Source organism: Equus caballus, chromosome 17 (assembly GCF_041296265.1).
Source record: "Equus caballus isolate H_3958 breed thoroughbred chromosome 17, TB-T2T, whole genome shotgun sequence".
Taxonomy (NCBI): Eukaryota; Metazoa; Chordata; class Mammalia; order Perissodactyla; family Equidae; genus Equus; species Equus caballus.
This window is the reverse complement of record NC_091700.1, coordinates 42,014,783-42,032,173: the sequence shown is the minus strand read 5'-3', so window position 1 is coordinate 42,032,173 and position 17,391 is coordinate 42,014,783. Positions and strand designations below refer to the sequence as shown.

The 17,391-nt window shown below is 40.2% G+C and overlaps 1 protein-coding gene across 8 annotated transcripts in view; it reads right to left on the bottom strand.

Moving 5' to 3' along the window:
- RCBTB1 (RCC1 and BTB domain containing protein 1) overlaps positions 1 to 17,373 on the bottom strand; it is a 50,277-nt gene extending 32,904 nt beyond the window's left edge. For 4 of the 8 annotated variants that reach the window (XR_011427755.1, XM_001489925.7, XM_005601203.4 and 1 more), the window contains exon 1: positions 17,234 to 17,373. The gene's annotated coding sequence lies outside the window, so the exon portion shown is untranslated. Of the gene's footprint in view, positions 1 to 1,583; positions 1,619 to 16,632; positions 16,655 to 17,233 lie in introns of those variants that run through there. The other 4 variants (XM_023621572.2, XM_070239701.1, XM_023621571.2 and 1 more) reach the window with 3 other exon arrangements.
- Positions 17,374 to 17,391: the final 18 nt, after the last annotated feature.

Below are 17,391 nucleotides of genomic sequence, written 5' to 3'. Positions count from 1 at the left end.
GGAGCGCGCGAACTTAACCACTCGGCCACTGGGCCAGCCCCTCTTACACATAAATTTCTAAGACAAATTCCTAAAAATGTAATTGCCAGGTCAAAGTCTAATATTACCTGTAACAGCTATTTCAAATTGTCCTCCACTGACATAGTACCAACACATAAAATAACCATCAATGTATGTTACCACACGGTGTATTATCATGGTGTCTCAGGTTTGTTTCACCTTGAGTCTCTCTTTTGATGGGTGAGGTTGGGCATCATTTAAAAAAATAATCACAGGGGCCGACCCCATGGCCGAGTGGTTAAGTTCGCGCGCTCCGCTGCAGGCGGCCCAGTGTTTCGTTGGTTTGAATCCTGGACGCGGACGTGGCACTGCTCATCAAACCACGCTGAGGCAGCGTCCCACATGCCACAACTAGAAGGACCCACAATGAAGAATATACAACTATGTACCGGGGGGCTTTGGGGAGAAAACAGAAAAAAATAAAATCTTTAAAAAAATAATCACAACTATAGCATCAATAACTAATGCTTCTTGAGCACTACGTGCCAAGCACTGTTCTAAGTGTTTTACATTTCTTAATTCATTTCATCCTCACTTTACAGACAAGGAAATGGAGGGAAAGAGATTTTAAGAACTTGCTAAAACGAGTAAGTGGCAGAGTCGGGACCTGAAGCCACACAATCCAGTGGCAGCGTGCACACTCTTCACCTCTCAGTCTCATCTGTTTAAGAGCTCATGCATCATCCTTTTACATAAGAAAAAAGAAGCTCCACAAATGGCCTGCCCTATGCCTCTTACAAGACAGACAGGGAAAGGAATTACAAGAAGGGAAACAGTATAAATGCCTATAAACAGGTAGATAACTTTCAAGAAAATCCAGAAGCATATTTTCCCAGAAAATGAACCGTGTAAAAGTTAATCTTTAAAATGTAATATTTTATGTAATATACAATTACCTTTTAAATAAATAAATGGCGTGGAAAAGAATTAGCTGAAAATATGATTCACTTTTAAAATTACAACACAAAGGGATATTACCATTCAAAATGGCACAATTCCTGACAGCAGAATAATTATTCTGAAGTCATTAATCAGTTACAGGCAACTATGCCCCAAGGGTGTGGTAACCTGCTGAAAAACCAAGCTGTCTTTCACAATGACGGCTTATTTTACGTACTGTGTCTACCCACTGCTGAATTACTTGAAGCTTTATCTCACAAGATACTTCTCCAAAGACTTGTAATTTAAGAGTCAATAGAGTAGTTTCCCGGTTGGTTAACACGTGGAGATTTGGGGCAGAGGAGCGCCCTTGGAGAAGGTACAGAAGCTCCTCACACTTCCCATATTCCTTGCCCTATGCATCTCTTAAATCTGGCTGTTCCTGAGTTATATCCTTTTATAATAAACCAATGATACAGAAAAACAGTCAATATAAAACCCAGGCCATATATCATCCATGTCCATACCCATCATAAGAGCGAAAGCACCAATAGCCCTGGCAGAGTGGAAACAACTGAGAGTCCTGAGGCCTGTGTCTGAGTCCAAGATTCACTTTTAATCAATCTGAGTGACATGCCACTTACCTTTTGAGCCTGGGTTTCCAAAAAAGTTCTTCTGTAAAAATCTATTAATTGTATATTCAAGATATAATAAAGAAGCTATGAGGGATTTCTGAATGCACAAGAAGAGGAAGGGCAGTAATGCTGGCCAAGCAGGTAATTACTCCTAGCAACACAATCAGGCAAAACAAATAAAGAACAGGAAGGAGGAAACTAACAATGATCAAGAGCTTGCTTTGTTGTAGACACTGTTAGGTAGCTTCACGTACATTGTATTTCATTTAATCCTCACAACATTCTTGTAAGAAAGAGCTCACAATCCATTCTTAGGAGATGAGGAATGAGGCTCAAAGGCAAAATGACTTTCCAAGGTCATAGAGCATTAAGTGGCATACTCAGTATTCAACTCTGGGGACCCCTCTGATTCTTCTTCCAGAGAACATCAGTCCTGACTTTTCAATGGCTAAACTTCTCCAACATTACTTCCTTCTGACTTTATCTTGCCTCATAAATGTACACCCGCATCTGTTTTTAAAATGCTTCAAATACAAAAAGTACTTCCAAAAAAAAATGTGTTCCCCAATATGGCTCTGTCTAGATTTGCCTGGTTAAATCTCATAAGTGTCATTCATTCCTTGATTCTTCGAAAAACCACTGGGAGGCAGGCTTTGGAGACCAAATATGACCTTTGTCCTCAGGGAGCTCACAAGAGTGTGTGAGCACAAGGTGTGGCCAAGGGCTACAGACTGCTAAGGCTAAAGTATGTCTTCCTTAGACTACATTCAACCTGGGCATCTGATGACATGAACAGGACAGCCTCAGAATTCAGGTAAGGTTCTCCGAGAGGTTCTGTGGAGGTATTAAAACCCAGCATGTGCTATGTGCTATAAAGAACAACAGATCAGAATCCTGAGCTTGGGCGTGTGACATTTCTTTACTAAGGCAGCACAATATAAATGTAAATGGAAATACCACCAAAATTTTCTAATTAACTCAAAATTACCACCACCATCACTACAATTAAATTACTGTGGTGAGATATTTAATTACCCATTTTCCTCGGGGCAGTTGTGCCATTGCCACTATTAAGAAAATGATACTAAGTATCATAAGTCTATCAATTTCACAAGACTTAATGTTGGACCCTCTATCACAAAATTATAAAGTGTTCATGTATACTACTAACCCAAAAAGCTAAAGCAGGTGGAATCACTAAAAATTAACTAGCATTTAATCTTTTATGAAATCTGTATCAGACTTAAGAACCCTGTGGCTGACAATGACTCAGAAACACAAGGATCTATCACAAGAAGAGTGGTATTAGGGCAGCTCTGATGTCTTATGACATCTACTAAATTTGCCTAAACATGACGTAGAAGTATTAACAGTTCATTCTAATTGTATGGATTTCACTTTAAAGGAATATAAATAGCTCAACTACATTTCATTGAAATCCTTACTCTAGAAGCTGCAAAAAAATTTAGACTTGTCAAATAATAAAATGTGAAGTTCTCTTTTTTTCCCAAAGATTTTATTTTTCACTCAAATAAACAAAATCAGAAATGAGCCAGGAGAAATAACAACAGACTCTGCAGAAATACAACAGATTATAAGAGAATACTACAAAAAACTATATGCCAATAGAATGGATAACCTAGAGGAAATGGATAAATTCTTGGACTCCTACAATCTCCCAAAGCTCACTCAAGAAGAGGCAGACAATTTGAACAGACCAATCACAAGGAAAGAGATTGAAACAGCAATCAAAAACATCCCAAAGAATAAAACCCCAGGACCAGATGGCTTTCCTGGGGAATTCTACCAAACTTTCAGAGAGGATTTAATACCTATCCTTTTCAAGCTATTCCAAAAAATTAGGGAAGATGGAACACTTCTTAACATTCTATGAGGCCAACATCACGCTGATACCAAAACCTGACAAGGACACCAAGAAAAAAGAGAACTACAGGCCAATATCACTGATGAACATAGATGCAAAAATTCTAAACAAAATTTTGGCAACCAGAATTCAGCAATTCATCAAAAGAATCATACATCATGATCAGGTGGGATTCATACCAGGGACACAGGGATGGTTCAACATCCGCAAATCAATCAACGTGATACACCACATCAACAAACTGAGGAATAAAAACCACATGATCATCTCAATAGATGCAGAGAAGGCATTTGACAAGATCCAACAGCCATTTATGATAAAAACTCTGAACAAAATGGGCATAGAAGGAAACTACCTCAACATAATAAAGGCCATATATGACAAACCCATAGCCAACATCATACTCAATGGGCAAAAACTGAACCCCATCCCCCTGAAAACAGGAACGAGACAAGGATGCCCTCTATCACCACTCTTATTTAACATAGTACTGGAGGTCCTGGCCAGAGCAATCAGGCAAGAAAAAGGAATAAAAGGAATCCAAATAGGGAGGGAAGAAGTGAAACTCTCGCTGTTTGCAGACAACATGATCTTATATATAGAAAACCCCAAAGAATCCATTGGAAAACTGTTAGAAGTAATCAACAACTACAGCAAAGTTGCAGGGTATAAAATCAATTTGCATAAATCAGTAGCATTTCTATACTCCAGTAATGAACCAACAGAAAAAGAACTCAAGAATACAATACCATTCACAATCGCAACAAAAAGAATAAAATACCTTGGGGTAAATTTAACTAAGGAAGTGAAGGACCTATATAATGAAAATTACAAGGCCTTTCTGAGAGAACTGGATGACGACATAAGGAGATAGAAAGACATTCCATGTACATGGATTGGAAGAATAAACATAGTTAAAATGTCCGTTCTACCTAAAGCCATCTACAGATTCAACGCCATCCCAATCAGAATCCCAATGACATTCTTTACAGAATTAGAACAAAGAATCCTAAAATTCATATGGGGCAACAAAAGACCCCAAATTGCTAAAGCAATCCTGAGAAAAAAGAACAAAACGGGAGGCATCACAATCCCTGACTTCAAAACATACTACAAAGCTACAGTAATCAAAACAGCATGGTACTGGTACAAAAACAGGTGCACAGATCAATGGAACAGAATTGAAAGCCCAGAAATAAAACCACACATCTATGGACAGCTTATCTTTGACAAAGGAGCTGAGGGCATACAATGGAGAAAAGAAAGTCTTTTCAAAAAATGGTGCTGGGAAAACTGGAAAGCCACATGTAAAAGAATGAAAATTGACCATTCTTTTTCACCATTCACCAAAATAAACTCAAAATGGATCAAAGACCTAAAGGTGAGACCTGAAACCACAAGGCTGCTGGAAGAAAATGTAGGCAGTACACTCTTTGACATCAGTATTAAAAGGATCTTTTCGGACACCATGCCTTCTCAGAGAAGGGAAACAATAGAAAGAATAAACAAATGGGACTTCATCAGATTAAAGAGCTTCTTCAAGGCAAATGAAAACAGGATTGAAACAAAAAAACAACCCACTAACTGGGAAAAAATATTTGCAAGTCATATATCTGACAAAGGCTTAATATCCATAATAGATAAAGAACTCTCGCAACTCAACAACAAAACATCAAACAACCCAATCAAAAAATGGGCTGGAGACATGAACAGACATTTCTCCAAAGAAGATATACTGATGGCCAATAGGCACACGAAAAGATGCTCATCATCGCTGATCATCAGGGAAATGCAAATCAAAACTACACTAAGATATCACCTTACACCCATTAGAATGACAAAAATATCTAAAACTAATAGCAACAAATGTTGGAGAGGTTGCGGAGAAAAAGGAACCCTCATACACTGCTGGTGGGAGTGCAAACTGGTGCAGCCACTATGGAAAACAGTATGGAGATTCCTCAAAAAATTAAAAATAGAACTACCATACGATCCAGCCATCCCACTACTGGGTATTTATCCAAAGAGCTTGAAGTCAGCAATCCCAAAAGTCCTATGCACCCCAATGTTTATTGCAGCACTGTTTACAATAGCCAAGACATGGAAGCAACCTAAGTGTCCAGCAACAGACGAATGGATAAAGAAGATGCGGTACATATATACAATGGAATACTACTCAGCTGCAAAACAGAACAAAATCATTCCAGGTGCAATAACATGGATGGACCTTGAGAGAATTATGTTAAGTGAAATAAGCCAGCGAGAGAAGGACAATCTGTGTATGACTCCACTCATATGAGGAATTTAAAATTATGGATTAAGAACAGTTTAGTGGATACCAGGGGAAAGGTGGGGTTGGGGGTGGACACAAAGGGTGAAGTGGTGCACCTACAACATGACTGACAAACATTAATGTACAACTGAAATTTCACAAGATTGTAACCTATCAATAACTCAATTAAAAAAAAAAAGATTTTATTTTTCCTTTTTCTCCCCAAAGCTTCCCTGTACCTAGTTGCATATTTTTAGTTGTGAGTCCTTCTAGTTGTGGCATGTGGGATGCCGCCTCAGCATGGCCTGACGAGCAGTGTCATGTCCGCACCCAGGATCCGAACCGGCAAAACCCTGGGCCAGCGAAGTGGAACGCGCAAACTTAACTACTCGGCCACCGAGCTGGCCCCTGAAGTTATTCTATTAATGCACTGAGGAGGAATCTTCAAATGGTCTGCTCAACCTAGGCCATCCTGGATAGGCACGCACCTTGGTAATTATTCAGCAGTTATTAACTAAGTATCCTAAGGAAGGCAATGCATTGCTTTTCCTTCCCACGTTGCATCCCTCACATGAAGCATTCCGAAGGAAGATGCTAACAGAAAGCTAAGTCATGCGCTTATTCCCAAGTTAAAAACAAAACAAAAACAAACTCCACAAAACACAAATGTACCCTGTAAGGCTTAGCTATGCTATAAAACAATACATACTAGATGATTACAATTTTTTAAAGTATAATATATATAGAAAAAAGGATATACATATATACACCAAAATGTATTTCTCTGGAGAGATTACAGGTGATGTTTCCTTTCTTTGTATTATTAAAATATATTCCAAATTCCAAACACTTTGTGACCAAAAAATAAACAAATATTTTAAATGAAAATAAAAGCTTGATTATTTGAATTATGTTTACCCTGCGAGCTATTCAAAGTTTTAAGAGGTATTCTTGCCTTAAATTCACAACCTAGGGTTGCAGAGTGCTTCAGGCAAATCTGTAAAGTGAATTATTAATATTAAATTAAATGTAGAAAGTGGGAATGCAAAATGGTGCAGCCAACATGGAAAACATTACGGCAGTTCCTCAAAAAATCAAACAGAGAATTCCTGCATGATCTGGCAATTCCACTTCTACTATACACATCCAAAAGAATTGAAAGCAAGACTCAGATACATAGTTGTACACCAACGTTCATAGCAACATTATTCACAACAGCCAAAAGGGAGATATCCCAAATATCTATTGACAGATGAGTGGACGAACAAAACGTGGTCTCTATATACGATGGAATATTATTTGGCCTAAAAAGAAATGAAATTCTGACATACACTACAAAAGGGATGAACCTGGTGAGCTAAGTGAAATAAGCCAGACACAAAAGAACAAAAATTGTATGATTCCACTTATATGAGGTACCTAGACCAGCCAAATTCATAGAGACACAAAGTAGAATCGTGAAGGCCAGAGACTAAGGGGAGACGAGTATGGAGAGGCATGGTTTAGCAGATACTGAGTTTCAGTTTGGGATGATGAGAAAGTTCTGGAGATGAATAGCAGTGACACTGGTACAACAATGTGAATGTACCTAATGTCACTAAACTATACACTTAGAAATGGTTAAAACGGTAACTTTTATGTTATGCATATTTTACCACAATTTTTAAAAATCAAACTATGATCCCATAGGCTTATATCAAACCTGCATTCATAAACTCAAAGATGTATTTTAAAAAATTAAATGTAGAAGAGTTTCAGTCCTAAAAAATATTTTTGGAAAAGTACAATCATAATTCATTAATTCTGTCCTGGGAAGGCAAGTTCAGATTAGGGAAATTCTGAATGGAACATTTCTAAAAGGAATATAGCCTTCTTAGAACTTTCCCACACAACACAGCAATTCAAACTAGACACAGTAATTGCTATGATGACCCACCCTTCCAGAGCTTGACTGATAATCATAAAAATCAGTTGCAACAAGCACATCAGTTATACTAAATAGTTACTTCTGAAGTACTTCAATCAGATAGCGGTTTTTTGTAATCTTTTTTTAATCCATTATTTTATTTAGGAAATACTTTCTCAAAAATAACATTACTATGCTCAGCCTGAATTACCACTCATTGTGCATGAGTAGGTGAATCAATGATTTTTTTTGCTGTACGGAGATAAAGCAAGAACAGAAGAGCAGAAAAGAGAAAGGTAAGCAGAGGTTGGAAAAGAGTTTAACACCCTCAGAGGATAACATACTAACCCACTTGGACCTCTACATTTTCTTTCGCACTTGAGAATGTATCCTATATTCCCATGGACTTATTCTGTATCCATTAGCACTATAGATCAATAGCTCATTCCCTGGGATGGCTTTTCCTAGTGACCGGCACTGTCCATTAGAGAGTTTGCGGCATAGGGAAGAAAGGTTGTTTTATTTGACACCCTGAAAGCAAATTAAGTCAAGAGGACAAACACAGACCTTCCAATTTTAGAAGTCTACATTTATAACTGGAAGACTAAAGGAGTAATATAGCAACCAATCTTTTGGTTCCTCTAAGAGCACATTTATCTTCTCTTCCCCTAGGAACCTAGAAGCCAGCCCTGGTGGTCTAGTGGTTAAGATCTGGTGGTCTCACCACCTTGGCCTTGGTTTTCTTCCCGGTCAGAAAACCACATCACCCATTTGTCGATTATCATACTGTGGCGGCTGCATGTTGCTGTGATGCTAAAAGCCATGCCACTGGTATTTCAAATACCAGCAGGGTGACCCATGGTGGACAGGTTTCAGCGGAGCTTCCAGACTAAGAAAAAGTAGGAAAAAGGACCTGGCCACTCACTTGTGACCAGTCTGGCCATGAAAACCCTATGAATAGCAGTGGAGCACTGTCTGACACAGCACTGGAGGGTAAGAGGATGGCGCAAAAAGATTGGGCAGGGTTCCACGCCACGGTGCTAACGACAACAAGGAACCAAATATTAAGGGAAGGTGGGGGGAGGGTTTGGTTCTACTGATCTAGCAAAAACATATTTGAATATGGTTACAGAGGTTTAAAAAACAACAGGAAATGGAGAAAATAGTACAGGCAAACTTTGCTGTTGATGAAATAATGGTCCCAATATTAAACAGTATTAGAAATTTAGGGTAGACTTAAAAGCCAGCATGTGGCTTCCACACAGACCTCAACTTCCCCATTCTAACCAGATGTATTTGACACAAAGGAGACTGATGCCACCGACGGAACTTTATACTTCTAGACCTGTCTTCTGCTGACCTAAAGGCTTGCTAAGGAAAAGAGGTCAGAAGAGAGTGAGCAACCCTGCAGAACTGGTTAGCACCAAGATTATGACTCTTCCGGTGTCATTCTTGGGGCATGAAGTGAGCTTGTCTTATTCTTTATTGTGGAAGCTGATATTCTCACAGGAAGCAGGAAGGACTCTGAATGTCTGAACAATCCATTTAAAACGGCCTATACCTTCTTCAGCATACAAGCCATTGCTGGGTTTAGATTATTTGCAACAGCAGTGTCAAGTAAGAAAAACGAATTTTTTAAATTGCGAACAATTTTAAGTAAATTAAAGCAGTTATATGCACAGTGAAGTTTCCTAATAGAATTTGTCTATCTTCATAAACTAGATGAGTGATTTTAGGTATCAGTTTGTGAAGCTGTCTTACACTAGGAATTTACTTATAGTTAATGAGCTATTGATAAAGTCTAAGATATCTTACAAAAAAAGGACTACCGTATGATAAAGTGAACAAAATAATAACATATATTAATTCTTTTTCTGACGATGACCTCACATACCAAGAACGCTGAAGGAAATCATAAAGAACAGTACAAAGTCAGTTCCTAGGAAGTGGAAAACTAGAATGCAAATATAGGTGGAATAACTAAGCAAGCAATGGGATACAACAAGCAAATATATAATCCATGTGATACGTATTAATGTGTAAAGGGAAAAAAAATTATGTGTACAACAGTTACAACTACATAAAATTTATATATCCCAGAAAATTGTTATATGAAATCCCAGAAATCAAATTCTCAGTATTCTAGTACATGAGAAAATGTGTTTTCTCACTGAAGATGACCCAGTTTCCTAGAGGAACAAATGTGTTCATAGCCTTCTTCCTTGTTCACCAATGGAAGTTCCCATTCGGGCACAAAAGACTTAAAAGTGTGGTCATCTTTTCTCTATTTTTGAGAACATTATATTTCAACTCTAGGAAAACTTTCAAATAGACAAGTTCGAGGATTTGGGGTAAACTTTTGGGGTACAATTTTACAATTTGTTATGTCATACACCTACACTACAGCAAAAGCAATTCAAAAAACCTCTCAAGTTACAGAAGAGCCAAATGTTACTATTATCAATTTTTCCATATTTATTCTGATGAGGTTTTTTTGAGACAGAGCAGATGCTACAACTCTGATTTAGACCCCAAATGTATTTCCCAGGTCCAGACAAGGCCCTAAGATAGAATCAGCCTCAAAAATTTTTAAATAAAAATATACTTTAAAACTATTTCACCTATTCTATGGAATAAGTACTGCAAAGAGGCAAAGTTTCAGAGATTTGTTGAGACACTGATGCTGTTACTGCCCCAGCTGCTAAAACACCTGCCATCCACTTCTCTTTTCTGCAAGTTCACCATACTACAAGAATGAAAGGGAAAGAAAGAACGTCCTGAATACTTGACAAATTCCACAAAGACTAAGAGACTCTAAGAATGTAGCTCCAAAAAAGTTCATGCCATATTTCATAAAGATGCATCTGTATGGGTGACAAGGTAATCCTCCTACCTTCATTAAAAACAGCATGACTGCTGTTTCAGAATTTCCTGACACTCACTGTGACTGCCCTTTGCCTCATCAGTTTTGTCTACATTCATCACCCATTTAAGAGGACTGTCACTTCTCAAATGCCAACAAGTCAACAAGTTAGTTGACTTGAAGCACAATTTGCAATAGTGGCCGCTGGAAACAAGGCTTGAGCCCTATCATTCGAGGAGCCGCTTTCATTTCATTGCACAGCTTTAGGCAATTCTAGGACATAGTACATCTGATAGGTCATTGTGAAGTGAAGAAAGAATTCTATTGAAGCCATGTGCTCAGGTTAGAAAAGCAGACAACCCAAGTGGCAATAGGATTAGCAGCAAAAACAAACAAGCAAGCATATCCAGGGTTGTGAAGCTGAATGTGACCTTATAAAAGATTGCTTTTAAGAAATACTTTTCTTTTCACAAGGAAACCAGAAAAGAAATCTTAATGATTAGAAATAACTTCCTTTTATGGTTTGATCTTTGTTGCACCAAACATAGAGGCTTCGCAAAATAGGCCACACAAAATAGATGGGTCAACAGGTTGAAGAAATGGATAGAACACAATAACACTTCATTTTATTTTTCTGATGAGTCCAAGGCTAGAACAGAGGGGCCCAAGTTCAAATCTATTTATGGTATCACGAACCTTTCTAAGTGGACCGCTCTAAAGCGATTTCATCTACTAGTCTTCACTGCATGAAAAGTAACAACTGTACCCACGATGGCCTAAAGCCAAACTAAAAGAGTAGCAATGTCAGGCAGAACCATACTATATTCATTCAATAAATGTCTACTGAATGTCCCCTAGGTAAACAGGACACAGAGCCAACAACCACAACCACCCACTCCCGCAGCCCCCAGAACTTACACGGGGAGAGGGTGTCTAGACACATCAACAGATGCTCACCACAGTGCAGCCAGTGCTCTGACGGGGAGGTTCGGATGCTATGGAAGCACCACAATTGGGAGCCGTCAACTACTGAAGAGGAGGCAGGCACCTGGAACAATGAACATACATGCCAGGCAAAGGTCTGGTGAAAGAAATTTAGCACGGCTGTAGCCAAAAAGCTTAGACTTTGTCCTAAGAGCAACTTGTAATCACTGAAAGATCTTAAGCAGGGAAGTGGCAAGATCAGAAGTATGTTCTTGTAAGGTTACTGTGACTGGATGCAGAGATTAGATGGGGGCGAAGGAGGAGTACTTAGAGGGAGCCTAAGGTGAATACAGCAAGCCAGGAAAGAAAGAATGGAAGCCTATCCCAGGAAATGGAATTGGAGAAGACTGGACAAGAGAAAGACTCAAGAGGATCCTGTAACTGACTGAATAGGAGAAGGGGAGCTGGATAAGGGAAAGGCAGAGCTAAGGAGTACACCAAGATGCTCAGCTTAAGTAACTGAGTGAACTGTAACGCCACTCACTAGGACAGAATACAGATATGAGGATATGAGGAGTTCTACTCTGGACACTTGAAGTTTCAGATACCTGTGCCATAGGAAAGTAGATATGTCCAATAGATATATGTATAAATCCAAAGCTCAAGAAAGAGCTCTGGATTGGAGATCTGGAAATCTGGCATGAGATCACTCATGAGAAAGTGTATGGGATAAGAAGAGAAGAGGATCCTGGACAGAACTCGAAGAAACTCCAATGGCAAAAAGACAAGGACACCCCCATAGAAGAGACTGTGAAGGAACAGGCAGAGATGGAAGAAAATCAGAATACAGTGGCATGGAATCTGGGAATGTGAGCATCACACAAAGGAGGTCCTGTCAGAGCCTAATGCTGCTGAGAGACCGAACAAGGTAAGGACTGAGAAATGTGCACTAGAGTTAACAAGGAGAATTACTGGCAACCTTAACAAGAAGAGTTTCACTGAGGTTGTGGGTGGACCACGCTAGACTGCAGCAGGTTGAGTGTGTATGAAAAGCGAAGAGGAATCAATGAGCATAAACAACTTGTTCAAGAAATTTGTGAAGGAAAAAAGAGAAATAGGGTAGCAACTGTAAAATGGATTGGAGTTGGAGGGCATATTTTGGGTGATCTTTTTATTTTAAACATGTTAGAAACTTGAAAATGTTTAAATGTTAATGGAAAGGAGCCAGTAAAGATAGAGGGGAGGACACAAACTAAACGAAGTTTCTAGCAGAGAATGGCGTCTGAAGCAGATGTATAAGATAAGTTGGAGGGAATTTCTTTCTTTTTCTGTGTGTGTGGGTGTGTGTCTGTCTTTCTGCTAATGAGAGTCTGCATTTTTCATTTCCACCCGCAATTTATGAGGGCTCTAATTTCTCCATATCCCCACCAACACTTAGGATTGCCTGTCTTTTGCATTATAGCCATCTTAGTGGCTGTGAAGCGCCATCTCATTGTGGTTTTGATTCACATTTGGGGGCATTCTCTTCTGAGGTCACCTATTTTTCCCTGTGAAGAAAGAGGGACGGCTTTCTGTTGAGGGGACGTAGCAATAGAAAATGGACTGGAGCAATTAAAAAAAAAAAAAAAAGGGTGGAAAAATCTGAAGCCAGCCACCTAGAAGGATAGGAAAAAGCACTGACCAGGGAAACCTAAGAAGATGCTAAGATAGAGCCTAACGGAAGCTGGAGACCATAAGTCTATAAAGGCAGCCATCTGATCTCCCGCGAGACTTTCTTCTCCAAGAAAGAGGTTTTTTTAAAACTGACCTAACAGAATTGGAATGGAAAGTTGCTCAGAGGACTTTCTCCTTTAAAAGAAATGACAGAGGTGCTACTGAAAAATCCATCATTTTGTTTGTTTAAAGTCCTGTAACATACACATTAGAAATAACAGTTTACGTAAGATTCACTCTCCTTGACCCTTGAGAACAAAGCACCTCTCATACACGCGTTCACTGCAGCAGATCTTATATCCGTACTGCAAGGACTTACAATCACAGTGCTAACTTCATCAAATGACAAACTGCAAGAAATAACACATACCCACTGTCCCAATAATAGATTTTTTTTTAAATATTTTATTTTCCCTTTTTCTTCCCAAAGCCCCCCAGTACATAGTTGTGTGTTTTTTAGCTGTGGGTCCTTCCAGTTGTGGCATGCTGGACGCCGCCTCAGCAGGGCTTTACGAGCAGTGCCACGTCTGCACCCAGGATTCAAACCAGCGAAACCCTGGACCACCGAACGAGAGCGGGCAAACTCAACCACTCGGCCACAGGGCCACTCCTAATTTCTTTAAAACATTTCAGATAATCATATCACTACGTGTTAACTTAAGATTGATCATAACAATCATATATACAAATAATAACCAAGTACACAAAAGAAAATGATTTTTGACTTAATCAGTTACCTTGTAGGGTATGAGATATAGCTACAGCCTTTGGTTTAACTAACTCAATAAATACATCTCTACGTAATATGCAGTAAAGATTTATTTTGGGTTTTTTTTGTTTTGTTTTTTTTGAGGAAGATTAGCCCTCAGCTAACTACTTCCAGTCCTCCTCTTTTTGCTGAGGAAGCCTGGCCCTGAGCTAACATCCGTGCCCATCTTCCTCTACTTTATACGTGGGACGCCTACCACAGCATGGCGTGCCAAGCGTTGCCATGTCCGCACCCGGGATCCGAACCAGCAAACCCCGGGCTGCCACAAGCGGAATGTGCAAACTTAACCGCTGCGCCACCGGGCCGGCCCCTGCAGTAAAGATTTAATTAAAGATTTATCATTAACACATGCTACTGTATATGTTGACTACAATTCTGTGCTCAGGGATCACATCTTGGGACTGATATCTGTGAATGAGATTTATACCTAGGGTTTTATGGCACAAGGCGCTATGTTGCTCTTTCAGTTATCTTTTGCTGGGTAACACAGCACCCTAAAACTCAGTAACTTCAAGCAATAACAATCTATTCTCTCAATTCCATATTTTGACTGCACTCAGCTGGAGCTACTTATGAGGTCACAGGCACTGGGACCTTGACTAGGGCTGAAACAAGCCTCACTCACACACCTGGGCCACTCCAGGTGGTTTCTCTTTCTCCATCTGGTCGGGCCCAAGCTTGTACACATGTTGATTGGCTTCCAAGAGAATGAAAGCTAAAGCTGCCACGCTCTTAAGGACTATGCCCAGAACTGGGCACAACATCACTTGCGCCACATTCTATTAGTCAAAGTAAGTGAAAAGCCTAGCCTATGCAGCAGAAACAGACTCCATCACTTGATGGGAGGAATGGCAGCCAAGGACAGGGATGGGAGGAATTGCTGGCAGCAGTCTTTGGAAACACTCGACCATAGCTGTAAACAGTATTACTGGATGTTTCCACTATACCACTTGAGCTCAGCACTGAAGCACTAGAGAGGGGACAGACTTTATCTCCAAAATTAGAACTTTTTCTTACGCATCAAAAAGAATATCTCAGCCAAGATATTCTTTTGCCTCAGTGGAATGCTAACCTCAGAAAAGCCACGGAATCTTCTTTTCTGGGGTTGTGGGAAGGACAGACACCATCCTTCAGGAACGGTCTGAGTATAGTCTCACCTAGATGGGATTCATCATCTCCTGAAGTCATTTCACACCTTACAATTGATTATGTATGCACACATATAAGCTCATTTTTTAAAGTGTATCTAATACTAAAAAATATAGAGGTAACCCCAGCTACTGGAACTCTTGCTATCCAACTCTATCTAAACTGAAGAATCAGATGTGGCTAAATTCTCCAATACTCAAACTTTGGCTCTCCTAGACTCAGGAATGAAGAAGATATGGATATCACACTCTCTCCTACAATCTGAAATCTATCTGAACACAGGAACCAGTAAACTTGTAGCATAAAGTACTTATACACCAGTGTAATGTATCAACTGTTGTAACCTTTAGATGGCATAATTACAGGTGATGTACATTCGTCTTCATGCTTCTGTATTTTCTAAATTCTTTCATTCTTGCAAAATTTAAAAAAATAAGTCTATATTGTGGACCTAGTGGATTTGGAAAAATTTTTTAAATTAAGTCCATATTGTGGGTCAAATACATAACTGATGTAGATAATTATTTGGCTAACTGACCTCCTCTAGGAAGTCTATTCTGGTTAAACTCAGCCAACATTTATCATACACCTCCTGTACATTCCTCAACATTTACACAATATGTAACATGTTTAGTTTTTTTTTTTTAAACCACAGAATATTTAAAAATGTGTCCTAATGTCCTGGCTGGACTCCTTGAGGGCCCAAACTTTGTTTCCCATACATAACTTAGTGTTTAACGTAGTACACACAGAAGGAATAGTATAATAAGGTCTTTGACTTCCCTTCACAGTTTCATCTTCCCCACTGTGACTTTCAGATAAAGGAGGACACTGTCTCAGACCTCCCAGCTTGAGCTGTTGATTATTAAGATGGAGCCAAGCCTTTGCTGGCACATATACTCACTCTTTAATTTAAAAAATTTAAAGGAATTTTTAAGTTGCAAACTTGATAGCTTCGGTTTTTAATGGCTATTTGTTTTCTGAAGTTCCCTGAACTTGATCATTTGAAGCGCACACATAAAAATCACTGTAGAAGAAATCCCTTTAAAGATTAAGGTCCTTCCTCTTCAAGAGAAACAGACTAGCCAGTAGAAGAAAAAGGACCTACCTAGAAGTATTAATAAACAGACTGGTATTAACAGGAGGGATTAAAAGACAGCGATCTCACAGATTAACTGCTATACGTATTAAGACAATCTAAATATACAGTTACATACTCAACCCTGAAAGCAGTTCAAAAAGGTGAAATTCAACCAGTGCTCATTTCAAATGGAAATTTTCTCAAGCTTAAAACAGACTACACGCTGCCATTCCTTTCAGCTTTATATACCTTGGATGTTTTGATGTTACTAGTCCACAACGCACACGTTTCAGAAACTCAGTTTTTGCCTCCAAGGGCTATAATCCTCCCCCAAAAATAATAGGTCAAAGACAAATAAGACTTTGAATCTGATTTTTTTTTTTTTACGATTATAACATTGCTTTATAAAACTGTAATCCCCAGCTGGAAAGAGTTCTGCAGCAGATGACTTCCGAATGTCTCACAGGCAAACAGATATAAACAAAAAGCCACTTACGAAAACAGAGCGTGCCTCGATGGTCATCTTAAATAAAATACAGCAGGTAGGTTATCCAAGTCAGGACAAGAGAAATGTCATTTCACTCAGTTCACCGTGCTCCTGGATAAAGGTCCCTACTAAGCGAATACCCCTTGGGGATTCCGTGTTGTGGAGGAAAGGGAAACTGAAGAATATGGTTTGTGACACCACCACCCTCCGGAGGAGAAGGAGGAGATGCTAAGATTTGGGAGAGAGCCGAATGAAGGTGGGGAGCGTCGGAGGGGAGGTCTCTCAGCAAAACAGCACCTAAAGCAGGGACTGACTTCAGCTATTAGCAAAACTGCGTCCATGCAGCTCAAAAAAGAGAAGGAGCAGGAAAAGTTTCCCTAGCCTCTCCCCACCCTTTACCTCCTCCTCTGGGAGGAAACGCAAGCTGAAGTACCAATGGAGCCTGGCCCGCGGCCCGATCACCCGCCAGGACGCCGCGCCCCGCGGGCCGGGGAGAGGGACGGAGGGAGGGAGGAGGGAGGACGGAGCAGGAGTAACGGGGCGCCGGGCCGAGGAGAAGGGCAGGTGCGGGAGGGCCTCCGCGGGCTCGGCCTCGCGCCCCCCTGGCTACCTGGGAGGCCAGCCGCTGCCGCGCGCCGTCCAGCCGGGACCTGCCGCCGGGAGCGCCGCGGGCGTCGGAAGCCCTGCGGGCCGCAGAGCCACTAGCAAGCGGGTTGAGCGGGAGACGCTCGCGGAGCAGGAGGCGCGGGAGGCGGGGCGCCACGGCCC